This window comes from Macaca mulatta, chromosome 12, assembly GCF_049350105.2.
Source record: "Macaca mulatta isolate MMU2019108-1 chromosome 12, T2T-MMU8v2.0, whole genome shotgun sequence".
Classification (NCBI taxonomy): domain Eukaryota; kingdom Metazoa; phylum Chordata; class Mammalia; order Primates; family Cercopithecidae; genus Macaca; species Macaca mulatta.
In genome coordinates this window covers 27,088,793-27,102,839 of record NC_133417.1, presented here as the reverse complement: position 1 = coordinate 27,102,839, position 14,047 = coordinate 27,088,793, and the positions used below count along the sequence as shown (strand labels likewise).

The 14,047-nt window shown below is 36.6% G+C and overlaps 1 protein-coding gene and 1 pseudogene across 23 annotated transcripts in view; both read left to right on the top strand.

Annotated features, from left to right (window-relative positions):
* ZRANB3 (zinc finger RANBP2-type containing 3) overlaps nucleotides 1-14,047 on the top strand; it is a 321,989-nt gene that overhangs the window by 29,444 nt on the left and 278,498 nt on the right. The gene's annotated exons all lie outside the window — the stretch shown is intronic.
* Nucleotides 6,972-7,695, top strand: LOC712378 (large ribosomal subunit protein eL19 pseudogene; annotated as a pseudogene). Its single transcript, XR_013401982.1, has one exon. The product of XR_013401982.1 is annotated as a large ribosomal subunit protein eL19 pseudogene (transcript).

The window sequence follows — 14,047 nt, the reverse complement described above, 5'->3', positions numbered from 1 at the left end:
TGCCTCAGCCTCCCGAGTAGCTGGGACTACAGACGTCTGCCACCACACCCAGCTAAGTTTTGTATTTTTAGTGGAGACGGGGTTTCACCATGTTGGCCAGGCTGCTCTCAAACTCCTGACCTTGTGATCCACCCGCCTCTGCCTTCCAAAGTGTTGGGATTACAAGTGTGAGCCACCGTGCCCGGTCTGGCTGTCACTTCTTTGATCAAATTTTAAAAATCTTTGTCTACTATGAAGTCATGAAGAGATTTCCTGTGTTTTCTTCTAAAAGCTTTATTGTTTTAATTTTTACATTAATTTGATTTACAATCTACTTTGAATTGTTTTGTGTATATGGTATGAAGTAGACATCAGGATTGATTACTTATTTATTTATTTATTTATTTTTTGAGACAGAGTCTCGCTATTTCCCAGGCTGGAGTACAGTGGCGCGATCTCGGCTCACTGCAACCTCTGCCTCCCGAGTTCAGGTGATTCTCCTGCATCGGTCTCCCGAGTAGCTGGGATTACAGGTGCACACCACCATGACCAGCTAATTTTTGTATTTTTAGTAGAGACAAAGTTTTACCATGTTGGCCTGGCTCATCCCGAACTCCTGACGTCCACTGATCTGCCCGCCTTGGCCTCCCAAAGTACTGGGATTACAAGTGTGAGCCACTGTGCTCGGCCTCACTTACTTATTTTTAAGTTTATTTTTACATATGAATGTCTACTTGATCTAGCACAATTTATTGAAAAGACTTTTTCCTACTGCATTGTAATGTTACTTTTGTCATAAATCAAGTAATTTTATGTGTATACCTTTCTAGGTAAGTGCTGTCTAATGGAACTTTCCACTGTGATGGAAATATTCTTTATGTATACTGTTCAATTCAGTAGCTATTCACTGCAGATGGCTATTGAGTACTTGAAGTGTGACTAGTGCAACTAATGATTGCATTTTTAATTTTACTAATTTTAATTAATTCAAATTTAAATAGTCACATGTTTAGTACCTACCATAGGGAATAGTGCAGTTGTAGATTCTTTGTTTTGTTTCTCTGTTTGCAGTCTTTGTGTCAGTACCATACTTCTTCATGCTTCTTACTGTAGCTTTATAATAAATATTCTGGTATCAGATAGTATAAATCTTTCAGCCTTACTCTTTTTCAAAATTGTCTCAGCTATTATTGACTCTTTGAATTACATATAAATTGTAGAAGTCATTTATCAATTTTCACAAAAAAATTTGCTAGGATTGTGAATGAAGTTTTATTGCATCTATAGATCAGTTTGGGGATAATTGATATATTTATAATATGGAGTATTTCATTCCGTGAACACGAATTATTTTTACATTTACTTAATTGCTTTTTTGGTGTCCTGTATACCTCTTATCTTTTTTGTTGTGTGCTGCAGTTTTGATATTTTGCATTTAGCCATATTCAAGCTTACTGATGTTATTTTTACTGTTAATTAATTTATTGAATTCTCTTAAGGATGAGACCATCACTTAATATACTTGAAATCAGAAACCACTCAATTTCTTTCTTGATAAGCAAGGGAGAACTGTGCTTCTTAGCCATGACTTTCTAAACAAAGCAAAGAGTTGGTATTGCACTGGGCTTTAGAAGCCTGGAGACTTTCAAAAACAGGAGTGTTTAAGGACTGTGTGAAATTTCTGTGTATACTTTAGGGATTAGCTGACTACCAGAGAACAGTTAGTCCTTTCTTTTCTTGAAATTGGAGAATACGGACTTTTAACTTTCTGTTCTTAATTTCAGAAAGTGTATTTTTAAGTCCAATTCAGCTCTGCCTGCTTATGTTGGTAGTGTCTTTTTTTGCTATGTTTTGATTCTGTCTTATTCCTGTAAATATTTAGAACATACTTATTTATGTAAGTCATGTTTATTTACATTCTTTGAAGTCCTTTAGAGGTTAATTTTGCCTTTTATTGTTGTATGTGATGGTTTATTTCCCAGTGTATTTGCAGATGTCTTAAATTTTGTTTTAATAAATAATCTTAATCTGTGGGTTTTGTTTTTTTGTTTTTCTAAGACAGAGGTTTGCTCTTGTTGCCCAGGCTGGAGTGCAATGGCACCATCTTGGCTCACTGCAACCTCTGCCTCCTGTGTTCAAGCGATTCTCCTGCCTCAGCCTTCTGAGTAGCTGGGATGACAATCGCATGCCACCACGCCTGGCTAATTTTTAAAATATTTTTAGTAGAGATGGGGTTTCGTCATGTTGGCTAGGCTGGTCTCGAACTCCTGATCTCAGGTGATCCACCCACCTGAGCCTCCCAAAGAGTTGGGATTACAGGTGTGAGCCACCACGCCTGGCCAGTCTGTGGAAATTTTGAGAGATGTAAATGAGTAAGTTCTTCAATGGAGGATTTGCAAAATTAGATTCTTGGCTTGCAGTTTCCCAGGTCACACAGGTAATATAAATTCAAACCTCAAGTTCATTTTTAGGTAGGCTTACTATTATGAATTTCGATCATTAATTTTCATCTCCTGCCAAGCTTTAAGTTTCCTTATTAGCTTAAAAAATTAAGTCTAGTTTAATTTAATAAAATATATGGATTTTAGGTGCACAGTTTTGTAGATTCTGATACACTGAATACCCCTGTGTTTTCAAAAACCTCCGTCAAGATATAAAACATTACCATCATCCAAAGTAGGCCTCTTTCTAAACAATCCCATCCTCCTACATTAAAATCACTGATCTGACTTCTGTCACTAAAGTATATTTTTTATAGTTACTTGCTGCTCTATTTTTTCAACTTTTTGAAGTAATTTCAAATGTACAGAAAAGTCACAAAAATATAGAATAACTTTTATGTATATTTTACTTAGAGTCACAAATTTTTAACATTTTGCCACATTTACTTTATTATTCTCTCAGTCTATACAAACACACACATACATGTATATACACCTATGCTTGCATTCATCATGTTCCTTTAATTTGCAATACTGGCTGCTCTGCCTATGGAGTAGCCATTCTTTTATTCCTTTACTTTCCTAATAAACTTGCTTTAAAAATAATAATAATATGCTATAGTATAGTATGTATTTTTTTAAAATAAAGACATTCTCTTACATAGACACAGCACAGTTACCACATTTAAGAATTTAACTTTTTATTTTTTTTTATTCTTAGTTTTGTTTTTTTAGAAACACGATCTTACGTTGTCACGTAGGCTGGAGTACAATGGCACAATCATTGCTCACTGTAACCTTGTATTCCCGGACCCAAGTGATCCTCTCACCTCAGCCTCCCAAGTTGCTAGTATTACAGGTGCACACCACTGTGCACAATGTCTTTTTTTGTAGACAGAGTTCTGCTATGTTGCGCAGTCTGATATTGAACTCCTGGCCCCATGTGATCTTCCTGCTTTGGCCTCCCAGAGTGCTAGAATTACAGGCATGAGCCATTGCATGTGGCTGGAATTTAACTATTATACAATACTTTAATATACTTATATTTTGTCAGTTGTCCCTATACTGTCCTTTATAGCATGTTTTTTGTTCAGTGTGAAGATCTAATCCAGGATCACTTATTGCATTTAATGATATCTTTTTGTTTCCTTTAATGTGGGACAGTTCCTTACCCTTTCATGACACTGGCCTCAACTTATTTTTATGTTTCATCACAATGAGATTTAGATTATGCAATCTTTCCTGCATCAGTACATAGTGAGATTGAGGTCATATGCTTTTCAGGGTATTATTTTGAGTTCCTTAGCCCCAAGGCCAAGTTCCTGGCCAAAGTTTGGTCCAGTATCACTGCATAGTTAACTGTTTTTTCTTCTCACAGTTGTTTAGTATGTAACAATTAACATGAGATATTGTGACCATGCAAATATGCTGCTCCTTCTCTGATTTTCCCTCTCTTGGATTTAGCATACATAGATGGTTCCTGTTCAAATCAAATTTTGTCATGATGGCTGTAAAATGATTTATTAATTGGCATTTATTATAAAGAAGTGCCCCCCTTCTGCCCCTCTCCTCTCTCCTTTCCTTCCTTTCTTTCCTTTATTTTCCTTTTTTTTTTTTTTTTTTTGAGATGGAGTCTTGCTCTGTCGCCCAGGCTGGAGTGCGGTGGCCTGATCTCGGCAAGTTCCGCCTCCCGGGTTCATGCCGTTCTCCAGATTACAGGCGTGAGCCACCGCGCCCGGCCCTCCCTCCCTCCCTCCCTCCAACTGTCCCTCCCTCCCTCCTTCCTTCATTCCTTCCCTCCTTCCTATTTCTGTCCATCTATTCATCAGAGATCCAGTGGCAAAAGAAAACAAACCGGAACTAGATTTAGATGGACTCATGAATTTGTTACTGTATCGTATCTTAGTTTTCTCTGTTTTGGAACATGCTACAAACAGAATCATGCAGTTTATGTGGATCCTCTCTCACTCAACATAACGTTTTAGCAATTTCATCTATGTTGTTTTACCTCTGAATATGTCACAATTATTTTGTTCATTTACTTGGTGATGGACATTTGGGTTGGCTCTGGTGTAGGGCTCTTACGAATAATGATGGTCTTAACATTCTTAGATGAGTCCATCTGTGGACATGTTTTCAATTCTTTTGCTAGAGGAGTCTGCTTTAAGTTTATTTAAAAACTGCCCAACTTTTTCCCATGAATCAACAATATATAAGAGTTCTAGATGATCCACATCTCTGTCAACATTTGATATTGTTAGCCTTTTTTATTTTAGGCATTCAAAATGAATGGCTATTCGAGAGGTAGCTTATTATGTTTCACTTTGTACTTTCTTAATGATGTTGAACATGTTTCCCTGTACTTACCAATCATCCTTGTATAGTTATATATGTTATATACAGCATATAATAGATATATTATAAAGTGTTGTAATGTTTTGCTCTTGTTTTAATAGGGTTGCGTTTTTATTATTTATTGGAAGTTCTTTTCATATTCTAGATATAAGACTTTTGGCAGATATATATCTTGTGAATATTTTCCCTAGTCTGTAGCCTCCTTTTGATTTTCCTTCTCATATGGTATTCTAATGAACAGAAAATTTTAACTTAAAAAAATTAACTTCATCAAGTTTTCCTTTTATAGTTAGTGCTTTCTATATTCAAACAAGTCATTTCATACCTCAGGATTACAAAATCATCTTGTGTTTTCTTCCGGAAGCTTTATAGTTTTCCTTTTTCTGTTTTGATGTATATATATATATATAGATAGATAGATAGATATATTCGATCTCAATTTTAAAATACGGGGTGAGGTAAGAGTTCTAGGTTCTGTTTTCTTTCATACTAGTATCTAGTTATTTCAGCACCATTTGTAGAAAAGTCTATCATTCCCATAAATTACCTTGGCACTTTAGTGAAAAATTGACCACATATGTCTAAATCTATTTCCTGTTTGTTTCCTTTTGCCACTGAATCTCTTTTTCTGTTGTCACCCTTCTTCCATTTTCATTTAAGCGCCAGCTTTCTTAGGCTCAAGCTTTATTTAGGACTCTTATTTCTGCTATCTATTTCTATTAGGTCTAGGGCGTTATTCTTGTTGCTCTGCACGGTTCTTCAGTCCTAAGGTTCTTTGTTGGTGGCTTCTATAGACACCTTCAATGTGGCATGTGTTTTTATCACTCATCACTGTGTGTTTGACTTTCTCTTTGTAAGTTTTCATTGACTATTGTAAATTACCTTTACTTTTTCTTCAGACTGGTGCTACATTTTAAAAGATAATGTTTTACCTAATTTAGCATTTCTAGGTGTTTGCAAAAGGAGGGATTTTTAGAATATCTAAACCACCATAGTACTGGGAACAGAAACCTTACAGTTAAATCTACATTCATTCTGGATTACACTCTTTATCATAATAAAATATCCTTATTATAAAAATCACTTAATTCTTTCCTTTCGTCCTCTGAATGTGATCTCTAATTAGTATCCCAACAACCGTTTCATTCTGTCCATGCTTTCCTAGCATGCCTTTAACCATCTTATTTTCAACATTTTTGAAACCTTTAGATGAATTTTTATGTTACAAGGTTAGGTTTCACTTTGTTACTTAGTTTGTCTTTGCTCTTAAGTAACAGTGTTAAACTCACTTTCATTCATCGATATTAGAGTTATATGTAGTCTTTATGCAATTATCATAGTATTTGCTATGGTTTCTGTTGCCTAAAAATATGTTTTTATATGACCACTCTATGATCCATTAAATATGTCATTATATAATCCATGTTTTCCTGTTTTCGTTTAGTATACACCATTAGTAATTTAAAGGTTTGGTTTGGAATCCATTGGTTATCTTTATAACTAATGTTTTGTGTGATATACTTGGTTCTCTATTTTATTGCTTATTGTTTTCTTACTCCCAGTTATATGCAATGACATTGGTATATTGCCTTTTTCTCCCTCTCTGTCCTTTCTGAGCACATGATATCGATTGGTTAAATTATTTGTTTGATGTTCACCTTTATATCTTTAATAATACTTGCACTTTTCATTTATAAAAATACATGGCTGGGCGTGGTGGCTCATGCCTGTAATCCTAGCAATTTGGGAGGCCGAGGTGCGCGGATCACGAGGTCAGGAGATCGAGACCACCCTGGCTAACACAGTGACACCCCATCTCTAAAAATACAAAAAAAATTATCCGGGCCTGGTGGCGTGCACCTGTAATCCCAGCTACTCGGGCTGCTGAGGCAGGGGAATTGCTTGAACCAGGGAGGTGGAGGTTGCAGTGAGCGAAGATTGCGCCACTGCATTCCAACCTGGGCGACAGAGCGAGACTATGTCTCAAAAAAAAAAAAAAAAAAAAAAAAAAAAAAAAAAAAGCCGGGCATGGTGGCACATTACTGTAATCCCAGCTACTCGGGAGGCTGAGGCAGGAGAATCCCATGAACCTAGGAGGTGGAAGTTGCAGTGAGCCAAGATCGTGCCACTGCGTTCCAGCCTGGGTAACAGAGCAAGACTCTGTCTCAAAAAAAATAAGTAAAAAAAAAAAATACGCTTTCCTTTCGCTGCTGGGGCTGCAGCCATGAGTATGCTCAGGCTTCAGAAGAGGCTCGCCTCTAGTGTCCTCCGCTGTGGCAAGCAGGTCTGGTTAGACCCCAGTGAGACCATTGAAATCGCCAATGCCAACTCCCGTCAGCAGATTCGAAAGCTGATCAAAGATGGGCTGGTCATCCGCAAGCCTGTGACTGTCCATTCCCGAACGCGATGCGGGAAAAATACCTTGGCCCGCCGGAAGCCAGGCACATGGGCATAGGTAAGCGGAAGGGTACAGCCAATGCCGGAATGCCAGAGAAGGTCACGTGGATGAGGAGAATGAGGATTCTGCGCCGGCTGCTCAGAAGATACCGTGAGTCTGAGAAGATTGATCGCCACATGTATCACAACCTGTACCTGAAGGTGAAGGGGAATGTGTTCAAAAACAAGCGTATTCTCATGGAACACATCCACAAGCTAAAGGCAGACAAGGCCCACAAGAAGCTCCTGGCTGACTAGGCTGAGGCCCGCAGGTCTAAGACCAAGGAAGCACGCAAGCGCCTGAAGAGCGCCTCCAGGCCAAGAAGGAAGAGATCATCAAGACTTAGTCCAAGGAGGAAGAGACCAAGAAATAAAAGCTCCCCGTTTGTCTGTACATACTGGCCTCCGTGATTACATAGATCAGCCATTAAAATAAAACAAGCCTTTTTCTGCAAAAAAAAAAAAAAAAAAAAAAAAAAAGAAATACGTTATTTTCTTTACCAACTTTAAACTTTGCCTTTGTTCCTCTTTACCTTCAATTTCTGTGTTGTGATTATTTATAACTTACGTTGTCCTCTGTAAACCAGATTATTTAAATAGTTAAGTATTTTCATTGCTTCCCTCGGTCCCTTCTGTTTCTGCACAGTGTCCTTTGGTTGAAGTTATCAAAGTTTTTTTAAAAAGACCTAGGTCTGTTAACAGTGACTCATGCCTATAATCCCATCATTTTGGGAGGCTGAGGCGGGAGAGTCACTTGAGCCCAGGAGTTCAAGACTTGCCTGGGCAACATAACGAGACCCTGTCTTGAATGAATGAATGAATGAATGAATGAATGAATGAATAAATACCTAAATAAGTAAATAAGTAAGGTGAGGCCAGGTGTGGTGGCCAACTCCTGTAATCCCAGTACTTTGGGAGGCCAAGGCAGGTGGATCACCTGAGATCAGGAGTTCAAGACCAGCCTGGCTAACATGGTAAGACCTCGTCTCTACTAAATATACAAAAAATTAGTCAGCATGGTGGTGTGTGCCTGTAGTCCCAGCTACGCAGGAGGCTGAGGCAGGAGAGAATTGCTTGAACCTGGGAGGCAGAGGTTGCAGTGAGCCGAGATCGCATCACTGCACTCCAGCCTGGGCAACAGAGTGAGATTCTGTCTCAAACAAAAGAAGTAATGTGAAGTCTGTTCCCTAATTTCTTGTACTTTATTTATGTATTTCCTTCTTTGTTTCCTTCTTTTTTGATAACTTAAGAGATTTATATATTTTTGGAATACATGTGATAATTTGATATATTCATATAATGTGGAAAGTTCAAATTGGGGTAATTGGGATATCCATCACCTTAAATATTTATTTTTTCTTTATGTTAGGAACATTCAAATTTTTCTCTTCTAGCTATTTTGAAATGTACAATAGATTAATGCTAACTATAGTCAGCCTACTGATCTACCAAACGTTAGGTCTTATTTCTTCTGTCTAACTGTATATTTGTACCCATTAATCAATCTCTTCATCCTCCCCTTCCCAACCACTAGTAGCCACTAAGGTACTCTGTACCTTTGTGAGATTCGCTTTTTGAGCTCCCACATATGAGTGCGAACATGTGATATTTGTCTTTCTGTGCTTGGCTTATTTCACTTAGCATCATGACCTCCAGTTCCATCCATGTTGCTGCAGATGAGAGGATTTTATTCTTGTTTGTGGCTGAATAATATACATTGTGTGTGTGTGTGTGTGTGTGTGTGTGTATCACATTTTCTTTTTCCATTCATCTACTCATGGTCATTTTAAGTTGATTACACATTTTGGCTATTGAGAACATTGCTACAGTAACATAAGAGTGCAGATACCTCTTGATTTCTTTTTTTTTTGGATATATACCCAGTAGTGGAATTGCTGGATCATTGATATTTGTATTTTTAGTTTCTTGAGGAACCTCCATATTGGTTTCCATAGCAGCTGTCCTGATTTACATTCCTACCAACAGAGTGCAAGGATTCCCCTTTCTCTGCATCTTTACCAACATCCCTTATTCTCAATTTTTTTGATAAAAGCAATTTTAACTGCGGTGAGATGATATCTCATTGTGGTTTTGATTTGCTTTTCTCTGATGATTAGTGATGTGTAACATTTTTATATACCTGTTGGCAGTTTATATATCTTCCTTGAGAATTGTCTGTTTAGATCTTTTGTCCATTTTTTCATTGGAGTTTTTTTTTTTTTTTTTTGCTATAAGTTTCTTAGATATTCTGCCTATTAATTTCTCATCAGATAGACATTTTGCAAATATTTTCTCTCTTGTATTCTAAAACTATCCTTTCTCTCACTTTATAATTACGCATCTGTTAGGTAAGAAATTCCTCAGACCCACTTTATTTCCTTTTGTAGGCAGCGCTCACTGTTTGCTGTAGACTAGTCTGAGGGCTCGCTGAAATTTTTTCTACTTGGAAGTGATCAGTTTTTTACCTCACTACCCATTTTTTGCAGTCCAGTACTAGAATATGTCTTGGCATTGACCTTTATGTTTCTCTTTTTCTTGGATGTGCCATATTCTTTTATTTTCTAGTTTACATTTTTCTTCTATTTCTGGGAACTATTATATTGAGAACAGTTTTTTACTTTTTTCATTTTGGCTTGCTTCTTTGAAGACTTCAAATATGCTTGTATTTCTTAATTTGTCTTGGCCTATTTATATCACTGGTTTTTTTCTCGTTTCCATTCTTAATTTTTTTTTTTCTCCATAACCCCCCTTTTTTTTTGTTTAAATTCTTTTTGAAAATTTCCTTTTCAATCCTATTCTGTGTGTACTTTCCTGTTTTAGTAGTACCTGTTCTGTCTTCTGCTTCCATTTGACCTTCATTTCAGTTTTGTTTATTTATGTATTTTATTATTTCTCTGACCTGTAAATTCACATTTTATTTCTTCATGTTTTTGACCATAGCGCCCCTGAGCTCCTGCATCTCCTCTTTATGTTTTCTGTGTTATAGAGGTGATTGCTTCTTTAAGTTTATACTTGTGGCAATATAGTTGACTATAATTTTCATCTGCTTCATAACTTTTTCTTGTGTGTTTCCATTTGATTTTTTTCTTTCCTTCATTTTATTTGTAGAATTCCTTTTTTAAGAATGACTGCTCATCATACAATGAGGAACATTTTTTCCTGCGCATACTGTTTGCAAAAGTCATCTTGGAGGGCTAGAGCAATGTTATAGACTAACACCTATTCTCCTTATGACACTGTTTTTGTATGTAATTGATTTCTTTTGCTATGACACTATTTTTGTATGTAATTGATTTCTTTTGATTATATAGCATACTTTGTTTTATTATGCTATATAGAATAATCAAATATATATGCTATATAGTATAATCAAATATAATATGCTATATTTGATTATATAGCGTACTTTGTTTTATTATGATTTGCTTTATTGTGCTTTGTATATATTGTGTTTTTTACAAATTGTGCTTTGCATATATTGTGGTTTTTACAAATTGTGCTATATAGTATAATCAAATATAGTATACTATATAGTATAATCAAATATATATGCTATACAGTATAATCAAATATTGTATGCTATATTTGATTATATAGCATAATTTGTTTCATTATAATTTGCTTTATTGATTCTATAGTATAATCATATAGTATGCTATATTTGATTATATAGCATACTTTGTTTCATTATAATTTGCTTTATTGTGTTTTGCATATATTGTGGTTTTTACAAGTTGAAGGTTTGTGGTATTCCTGCATTGAGCACATCTTTTGGAACCATTTTTCCAACAGCGAGTGTTAGGTTTGTGTCTGTGTGTCATATTTTGGTAATTCTCAATATTTCAAACCATTTCATTATTTATGGTGATCAGTAATTAGTGATCTTTGAGTTTACTATTATAATTGTTTTGGGGTGCCATGAATGATACCAATTCATATAAGATGGTGAACCTAATGGATAAATATTGTGTGTGTTCTAACTGCTCCACTGACTGGCTCTTCCTCTGTCGTTTCCTCTCCACAGACCTCTATATTCCCTAAGACAAAACAATATTGAAATTAGGTCAGTTAATAACCCTGCAGTGGGCTGTAAGTGTTCAAGTAGAAGGAAGGATCATACATCTCTCACTTTAAATCAAAAGCTAGAAATGATCATGCTTAGTGAGGAAGGCAGGTCGAAGTGGATATAGGCTGAAAGCTAGGCCTCCTGTGCCAGTTAGCCCAAGTTGTGGATTACAAAGGAAAAGTTCTTGAGGGAAATGAAATGTGCTCCTCCAATAAATAAATGAGAGATAAGAAAGCGAAACAGCCTTATTGCAGATGTGGAGAAAGTTTCAGTGGTGTGTATAGAATATCAAACCAGTCACAACATTGCCTTATAGCAAAGCCTAATCCAGAGCAAGGCCCTAACTCTTTTCAGTTTTATGAAGGCTGAGAGGTGAGAAAACTGCAGAAGAAAAATTTGGAGCTAAAGAGTTTGGTTCATGAGGATTAAGGAAAAATGCCATCTTCATAACATAAATGTGCAAGGTGAAGCAGCAGGTGCTGATGTAGAAGCTGCAGCAGGTTACTCAGATCTAGCTAAGATCATTGATGAAAGTGACGATACTAAATAACAGATTTTGAATGTAGATGAAACAGACTTCTATTGGATGAAGATACCATCTAAAACTTTCACAGTTAGAGAGAAGTCAATGCCTGGCTTAAAAGCTTTAAAAGATAGGTTTTCTTGTTAGGGGCTAATGCAGCTGGTGACATTAAGGTGAAGCCAGTGCTCATTGACCATCTGAATATCCTAGGACACTTCAGATTTATCCTAAATCTACTCTGCCTGTGTTCTATAAATAGAACAACAAAGCCTGGATGACAGTACATCTCTTTGTAGCGTGGTTTACTGAATATTTTAAGTCTACCATTGAGACGTACTGCTCAGAAAAAATATTCCTTTCAAAATATTATAACTCATTGACAATGGACCTGGTCACCCAAGAGCTCTATTGCAGATGTACAAGATGAATGTTGTTTTCGTGCCTGGTAACACAGCATCCATTCTGTAGCCCATGTATCAGGGAGTAATTTTGACTTTTAGGTCTTAATATTTAAGAAATACATTTTGTAAGGCTGTAGTTGCCAAAGATAATTATTCCTCTGATGGAACTGGACAGAGTAAATTGAAAACATTCCGGAAAGGATTATTCTAGGTGCCATTAAGGACATTCATGATTCATAGGAGGAGGTTAAAATGTCAAATCAATAGGAATTTGGAAGAAGTTGATTCCAATCCTCATGGATTACTTGGAGGGGTTCAAGATTTCAGTAGAGGGGGCTGGGTGCAGTGGCTTGCCTGTAATCCCAGCACTTTGGGAGGCCAAGCGGGTGGATCACCTGAGGTCAGGAGTTTTGGGACCAGCCTGGTCAACATGGCAAAACCCCATCTCTACTAAAAATACAAAAATTAGCCAGGCATGATGGCAACCACCTGTGATCCCAGCTACTCAGAAGGCTGAGGCAGGAGAATTGCTTGAACCCACTGAGATCACACCACTGCACGCTAACCTGCTCAACAGAGCAAGATTCCTCTTATATTGAAAAAAAAAAAAAAAAGACTTCAGTGGAGAAAGTAACTGCAGATGTGGAAATAGCAAGAGAATTAGAATTAGAAGTGGAGCCTGAAGATGTGACTAAATTGTTGCAATCTCACATTAAAACTTGAATGGATGAGGAATTGCTTCCTATGGATGAACAAAGAAAGTGGTTTCTTGAGATGGAATCTACTCCTGGTGAAGATGCTGTGAGCATTGTTGAAATGACAACAAAAGATTTAGAATAAAACGTATACCGAGTAGATAAAGCATCAGCAGGTTGGAGAGTATTATTTCAATTTTGAAAGAACTTCTGTTACTAAAATGCTTTCAAACAGCAGTGCATGCTTTGAGAAATCTTTCATGAAAGAAAGAGTCAATTGATGTGGCATAAGTCATTGTTGCCTTATTTTCAAGAAATTGCCACAGCTGTCACACCCTTCAGCAACCACCACCTCGATTAGTCAGCAGCCATCAACAAACATTGAGGTAAAACCCTTCACTCTCCATATTTATCTCTGGATATGTGTATTTGTGAATATACATGGTTAATAATTGATAAATATATTAATACATGAAATTTTTAGTATACAGTTGAACAAGAATGTTTCTTATTTGTCATTTATTTATTCACGTCTAAGGAGATGTAAGAAGAAAATGTAATCCAAAAAGATTACAACTCTCTAAACAATCACATGCTCATTACCATTTTTTAGCAATGTTTTAAAACTAAGATATGTACATTGTTTTAGACATGCTATTGCATACTTAATAGGCTACATTATGGTGTAAACAGAGCTTTAATATACACTGGGAAACAAGTCTGTGTGACTCACCTTTTTATGACATTAGCTTTATTGAGGTGATCTGGAATGAAACCCACAATATCTCCAAGGTATGCCTGTATCAGTCTGACAGTATTGTGACCAACTATAAAGATTAAATGCCATGTTTATGACAGCACCCTGTACAGTGCCTCTAGGGGAGCAGACACTGTAAATAGTGACTGCTATAATAATTATTATAATAATCTATCTCATTTTCGGCTGAACTCACAATATCTTGGAGGTATGCCTGTATCTTCTGAATCAAAAGAAAGATGGCTAGCAAGGCAAAGTCTCTCATACATTCCCCTGCCTTAATGTGACTACTTCCTACATTCAGCATTTGTTGTTGAGCCTTGCCTGCTTCTCTTCTCCTCTACCCAGACTGGCCCCAGCAATAGACAGTGGACATATCATCCTGCGTTGCTGC